We start from the raw sequence: 7,866 nt of genomic DNA on the forward strand, positions 1-7,866 counted from the left end.
TCTGGGCCCCGTGATGCCAGACTGGTGTGCATTTTGGGCTTACTACTTGCCCTTCCTGCCTGAGTGGAACCTTGCAATGGATGTCTGTCATTCCTGTCCAGGGCCCCTGAACTTATGTGAGGTTCTTCGATTGTCCAGTTCCCCATCCTGGGAGACAGTCTGAGACTGCCTAGTACTAGTCTTTTCTTCTCAGGCTCTCTTTATTTCAGAAAATTATAGGCTACTGATCAGTCAGATGTTCACAGATCAAAATACTGAACAGATGTAGTGTCTCTCCTTTCTGTCACCTACTGACACTCATGTGACAAAGCAACAATACCTGCAATGCTTCTATAAGGCAGTAATGGACAAGAGTCTTAATTATTCACAATTTCATAGATGGAGAAACTAGGCCAAGAGGAGATTAAGGGGACGTCTAAGGAAAGTTATATATTTAGAGCTTTCTGATGTGTGATACCATGAATAGCCAAGGGCAGTTAACTATTTTTTTAAAAGGGACATAACAGGTGAAGTCATCAATGAAGTGATTAAAAAGGAACAGAGAGATGGCTCCACAGAAAGGAGGACTGGCTGATCTTGTAGAAGACCTGTGGTTCTTTGCATGCAGCTGGTGGTTTACAACCATTTATAAATACGTTTCTAGAAAATCTGATGAATTCTTCTATTCTGACTATCCTGGGCACAGACATGCATACAGACAGACAGGCAGACAGACAGACAGACAGACAGGCAGGCAGGCAGACAGGGAGACAGCCAGCCAGCCAGCCAGCCAGCCAGCCAGCCAGGCAGCCAGGCAGCCAGCCAGCCAGGCAGCCAGGCAGGTAGGCGCACACACACACACACACACACACACACACACACACACACACGAAAAATCAGTCTTAGCCATAAAAGATTCCTTAAAACAAAGATAGCAGAATCAGAAGGATAAATTGAAGCTGAAAGCAGAGTAGAAAGTGGAAAACAACCTGTGACTCAAGCTCTATTGGTGGGACTCAGTGATGGGAGTATCACAGGCTAAAACAGACAGCTCTGTTATTCCTACCCACAGCAATAGCCCACAGCACTTATATTCCTTAACACCACTGATGATGACATTTAATGTTTCAGTGATTCTTCTTGCTTGAGGAGAAGCCTATTCTATCACTCTGTATGTCAGATACTAGGCTAGTCTGTAGACTTACAAACAAGAAGAAAAAAGTAAATCTGGGAACCAGAAGCAATCTCTACAGACATAGTCATGAATGTTAGGAAGCCTAGATGTGGAGATACTGAGAAATACTATCAGCAGGAGGATCAGGTCATAGATGACACAGAGGTCAGGGCATCATTTGCTGTGGGAAATACAAAATACTGTCATCTGCAGGTAAGAGCAGAGAACAACTGCCTTTGTCCAATAAACTGCTTAACCTGCACTGTTCCATAGCAGTGCTGTGCTGTGTTCAGGGAATTAACATTCTAGATTCACTATGACACACACTATAAGTACTGTTTTGTTTTTTTGTTTTTTATATATATTTTTTTCTGATTGTTTTCTTATGCCAATCTTTAGCCATCTAGTTGTACCTAATGTTGACAGACCTTGAGTTCACTGATGGGAGCAGGCCTCTGGGTTTCACGTAAAGATGGTAGTCCCTGAAGTCAGCAAGTTTCCAGGCATGCAGGCAAAGTTGAAAGTGCCTGGTGGCTTCAGGCCTCTGGTTGTTCCTGGTGGAGGCTGGCCTCCCAGGAAGCAGGAAGAGCTGGTGGTCTTTTAGACCTCTGGTTGAGGTGTGGACATGAAGATGGAGCACAGAGATGACAGGGCAGAACTCATAGCTGCTGGGCTTGCCACGGGCGCCAGCGGGCAGGGGTTTGCTTCTTGGTGAACTTTCCTGGTTGTCCCACTTAGCAAGAGGCCTCCGGGAATGTAGGCAGAGCTCTGGCCAAGGAAATGGAATGCAGAGGGGGCATGGCTGAACTTGTATCTGCTGGGTTTGCTCAGAAGGTCAAGCAGTCAGGGAATTTGGGTAGCAGTCTCACCTAGTGGTTCCTGAGGGCTACAAGCCTCTAGGATTGATGGTAGAGGTTTGGGCTGGAAGTGATGATTTACTTACTATACGATTTTCATTTTATGATAAAATATGTGCATTCCTAATATTTTCATTTATTTTTGTACTCCCATTGAGACAAATACAATAAACCACAGGAGAAATAGTACATGATTTTTACATTTGCCATTCATAAAGAGATAAGTATTTCTCTGTAAACTTGACAAACAGGAACAAAAGCTTAGTTATTCAACCTATAGAGAATGATTGAATACATGTTCTCATTTCCACTCCTTCCTATGTTTTTACCATAAAGCTCTTATTAAGTATGTGGTCCTACCCTGATACACTGTTATAAGCATGTTATCTTCCCATTGATCATTACATATTGTTTTACTATTGCCACCTCTCACATAGAAGATATTTAATGTGATTGTTTTTTATAATTATGAGAAGCCTGCATGACTCTTCCCTCCATGTGTACTGTAGCACTCACCAGGGCTTTTGTATATTGCTCCCTTGAGAATACCCCTCTGTTGACACTCTATTCTATAAGTTCAGTTGTAGCCTTCAGTGATTGATTATCTCCTCAGACTGCCTCCTCCAAATGAAATTGTTTGTTAGGTTGTAATTACTGCTGTTATTGTTCAGGATTCCTAGAGAGCACAGAAGGAATTGAAAGGAGAATGGGGAGGGAGGTTGAGCCCTGAGTCCCACTGTTTATGTATGAGAAGACAGGTCTTATACTCCAGGATACAGCCTGTGAGGCTCACATCTGTGAGGAGAATCCAGATGTTCAACAAAGTGTGCTATAATAGAGATTATAGAACAGATGGACTGAATGGGACTTTTGGAGGTACGCCTAGATGGCTTTTATGGCTTTCATTTTACATTGTGAAAGGGAATTTTTAGTGTATAACAAATTGTATGTAAAATAAACATCTTATTTGCAACAACCTTTAAAAAAAAGCAGCTGCAAAAAGTGCTTTGAAGTCTTTTTAGACTCCTCTGTAATTATTTTAGCTCTCATAGATGATGTTTTTGATTTCCCTGTCTCTGAGCTTTGCAGATGTAGATTCAATCTCTTGCAGGTCCTGTATGAACCTTGTACAAAATAGGGGAAATATATATTTGCACTGGTACCTGCAGAAACCATCACAGTCTCTATAGCTCTTTAATGACAAGATATGAACCTGATTTTCTAAACACAGCGGATCAGGCACAGAATTCACTCTCAAGATCTATTAAGAAAATCATTCATTACATTTTGGTTTTCCAATTTTGCAAAGTACAGGTTTTTACAATGTAAATTTTTGGCTATCTATAATGTCTGTTATGTCCCATTTTCATTTCTGATTTTCTTATTTGTAAAGTAAAGCAAAATAAAATTGATTTTTAGTTATTTATTTTAAATCCCAGTCACTGCCCCCTCCAGTTCACTCCCTCCCATAGTCCTTCCTCCCTTTCCCCTCCCCATCTACTTTGAGTGGGTGGTACCCCCTGGGTATCTACCTACCCTGGCATTTCAAATCTCTTGGAGGCTAGGCACTTTCTCTCTCAGTAAGTCCAGACAAGGCAGCCTACAGACTGGGAAAAAATTTCCCCCAACTTCATATCCAATAGAAGGTTGACATAAAGAATGTATAAAGAACTCAAGAACTTAAATACAACAAACCTACAGTGCAATTAAAATATGACTGCTGATCTAAACAGAGAGATATCAGTATAGGAATATAATATGGTTGGGAAAATTTAAAGATGTGTTCAACATCGCAAATCATCAGAGAAATGTAAATTAAACTACCTTAAAATTCTATCTTATAACTGTCAGAATGGCCAAGATCAACAACACAAATGACAGTCCATGCTGGTGGGGATGTGGAGCAAGAAGAATACTACTTCATTGCTGGTAGGGGTGAAAACTTTAACAACCACTATGAAAATCAATAGGACAGTTCCTCACAACATTAGGAATCAATCTAACTTAACAGCCAAGTATATTACTGTTGCAGATATATACTATGTATGCAGGTCTACACTGCATATTTCAGGCTTTCTATTCCTGCACAAACATCATGACCACGAAACAAGTTGTGGAGGAAAGGGTTTATTCAGCTTACACATCCACACTGCTGTTCATCACCAAAGGAATTCAGGACTGGAACTCAAGAAGGTAATGAAGCAGGAGCTGGTGCAAGGACCATGGAGAGATGCTATTTACTGGCTTACTTCCTCTGCTTTGCTTAGCTTGGTTTTTTTTATAGAACCTAAGACTACCAGCCCAGGAATGGTACCACCCATAAGGGGCCCTCCTACTTTGATTATTAATTGAGAAAATGCCTTACAGCTGGATATTATGGAGGCATTTTCTCAACTGAAGCTCCTTTATCTGTGATAACTCCAGCTTGTGTCAAATTGACACAAAATCAGCCAGTACATACACCTAAGTGATCCATCATTATACCATAAGGATACTTGCTCAACTGTGTTCATAGCAGCTTTATTCATAACAACCAGAAACTGGAAACAACCCAGAGCTCCTTCCTCAAAGAATGCATAAAGAGAATGTGGTATATTTACACAATGGAGTATTATTCAGCTGTTAGAAAAAAAAATGACTTCATTAAAATTACAGGCAAATTGATGAATATAGAAAGAACTATCTTGATCTTGGCTACTCAGACCCAGAACATCAAAAATGACATATCTTTTACTTTATAAGTGAATATTAGAAATTAAATAAAGGAAAATCACATTATAATCCACAGACCCAGAGAAGCTAAGTAAAAAGGAGGGCTCTAGTGTGGAGGCAGTGATCTCCCTGGAAAGAGAAAATTGAATAGATTCTGTGGGTATATTTGGGTCAGGTGAGCATGGGAAAAGGAAGTATCAGGTCAGGGAGGGTGACATGGGTTAAAAGGGCACAGGGAGACACTACTGGAAAAGGAAATAATTTAGGAGATAACGAGTGAACCTAATGCCTTGGGAACTTTTGGGATCCTATCAAGGTGACCCTAGCAAGGACTCCCCGAAAAGGTGGATACAGAGCCTGAACCAACCATCTTCTATAACCAGGCAAGGTGGTGGGACTGAGATGCCAATTTTACCACATAACTTTTGACCCACAAATGTCCTACCTGCAAGATGTGCTGGGGCAATGGTGCCTCAGAGCCTACATGTAGGATTGGCCAATCAAGGACTGGTCTAACTTGTAGTCCTAGTCATGACAGGAATCTCATGCCTGACCCTAACTGGATTAGCCAACAACTTAAAGCTGGATGCCTCAGAGACCTATGGTAGAATCAAACACAACTGACCAATAAAAAGTGTCAATGAAGTGATTCCTAAGTATATTCTGCTATACCAATAGATTGTATACCAATCGTTTGTCAGAAGACAGACTTCTTTCTACAGGTAGTAGGAGCAGATGGAGAGATATAAATCTGAACATTATTCAGAGTTCTAAAAACTGTTTTGATTAGACTTTATATTATGAATGATATGACTTTATTACATTTGAATTTTATTGTTCTTTTTATATTGTAAATAGAAGACCCTACTTGAATGTATAATTTCCATGCATTTATTTCAGACTGAAATCTACATTATATCTACCAGCTAGATTTTATTTTTGTCTTATTTTTTTTCAGGTCTAAATAATTAACATTTCCACTTACACAGCAGGGATTAAGTCATCAAACCACACAAACTAATCTCATCACCATTTTAATCTCATGATTGCTGGCTCTGTTAGCACATTTTCACTTACTGGCAAGTATCTGATTAAGTTCTGGAATTAAATATCATCATTTTTTCTACAGTAAATAAGCACATATATGTATTTTAACTCATTTTTTCTACAAATCCAATCTCTTAGAACAATTTATTGAATTATAGAATTATCCTTTCTATCAAATGATTATGAATCTATAATTTCATATGAAGTTGTTCATTCATGACATGTTTTCCTTTAGTTCTTTGACAGTTACTTTATTCTCTGTAGGATTTTGTTTGACCAGTGTAACTGCCCATTCTGCCCAATGTTCGGGGGCCACTTTGGCCTGGACCGGCCCAAGCTGCTGCTCTGTCCATGGGTTAGGATCTAGCAAGAGAGAGATGGGGATGGAGGGGCAAGAGTCAAGAAGAATGGAGACAAGACAGAGGGTCTGATCAAGTCTCCCCTTATTTATTGAAAGGAAATCCTGGATATTTATACCCTTTACCACTTGCCTTACCCTCATCGACAAGCAGGGGAACACAGCTGAAGGCACTGTGTCATGTGCCTTGCAGTGTGGATAACACGTGCGCCTTTCAACTGGGGGCACTAAGCAGCAAAACAAGATATGAGAGAAAAACAAGATGTCAGGACATTAACAGTTATTTAATCTGTTTGCAGAAGAAACCAGGGAAATCTCCTAAAGGCCTTATTTATAGTGCAACCAACTTGATAGAAGGGGTCCCATCAAGATTCAGTGGCAGTGAGTCTGGGGCAGAATATTCTCTTACCATCAGCAACCTGGAGTCTGAAGATTTTGGAAACTACTACTATCTATACTATGTTAATTTTCCTCTCACAGTGATACAAATCATAACATAAACCCCCATGGAAGCAGAAGTGAGAGGCTGGGCTTCCCCGGCTGCTCCTTCTTATGTGTTACTCACTGAAATTGATTCTCAGATGTCACAGCATTTTTAGCAAAGATCATGGAGAGTCATTTGCTTTTGGTAGAAGAATCTAAATAGTCCTTTCTGTATCCTATCATTTTTTATTCTTCATCTCCATCAATACAGTGTTTCAATATTGTGGCTGTCTTAACAGACAGCACAGTTTTTCATTTTGAGGTATTATAACCTAAACTGGGAGTCATAAAAACAGAAGAAGCTTCTGCAAATTTCCCAAGCACAAATTGTATAAATAAAAAATAGTTTGTTAATGTCAATATTTAAGGGGCAGAGAAATATTACCTAGTGAAATTGACAGTAGAAAGGATTCTTAATTTTTGGTTTTCTCAGAAATGCTATAGTACATATGCCAGAGAAAGGGACGACTGCCTGAGTACCACACAGTGATGTCTCTTGAAATTCCAGTAGTTCTTACTGATGCACCCAGCTGTCTGCAGCACTTCATATAGGATTCTTCTGGTTTTTATGTTCACAGCTCTGCTTACAATAATCAAACTACATCAAATCCCACTCATATTACTTTTAATCCCACTGAATAAATTAGAGTCCAGATTTCCCTATATAAAATCATAGTGAATAAGTGGTTATTTTAAAGAAGCTTCCAGAAGTTGTATTATTAAAGAGTTGATATCCAGGAGCATAGTTTTCAATACAAACGGAACACCAACACAAAAATGGAGATTCATATTCTATTTCCTTGTATTTTTAGAAATTGTATGTGCATAAGATCTTTTTTGTTTCTTTTATAAAAATATATTATTTATTTAGCCTATGAGCACACTGTAGCTGCCATTGCACACACCAGAAGAGAACATCAGATCCCATTACAGATGATTATGAGCCACAGTGTGGTTGCTGGGAATTAACTCAGGATTTTAGGAAGTGCAGTCAGTGCTCCTAACCACTGAGCCATCTCTCCAGCTCTACTTCCTGTTTCTTTATGATATTCCATGTATCTATCCACCTATTTGTATACCTAGAGTTCTCTCTCTCTCTCTCTTTCATTATCTCTCTCTCACTCTCTCTTCCCTTTATTGCCTAAATTTTAATTAAAAAGAAAGTCTTTTTGGATGTCACATCATGCACTCCAACTGCATAATCTCTCTCTCTCTCTCTCTCTCTCTCTCTCTCTCTCTCTCTCTCTCTCTCTCTC

At 39.5% G+C, this 7,866-nt stretch overlaps 1 non-coding gene across 1 annotated transcript; it reads right to left on the reverse strand.

Moving 5' to 3' along the window:
* Positions 1–211: 211 nt before the first annotated feature.
* LOC114636426 lies at positions 212–342 on the reverse strand. Its single transcript, XR_003713621.1, has one exon. It is a non-coding gene; the product is annotated as a small nucleolar RNA SNORA17 (small nucleolar RNA).
* Between the last annotated feature and the right edge of the window lie 7,524 nt (positions 343–7,866).

This window comes from Grammomys surdaster, unplaced genomic scaffold (genome assembly GCF_004785775.1).
Source record: "Grammomys surdaster isolate TR1022 unplaced genomic scaffold, NIH_TR_1.0 123970, whole genome shotgun sequence".
NCBI lineage: Eukaryota > Metazoa > Chordata > Mammalia > Rodentia > Muridae > Grammomys > Grammomys surdaster.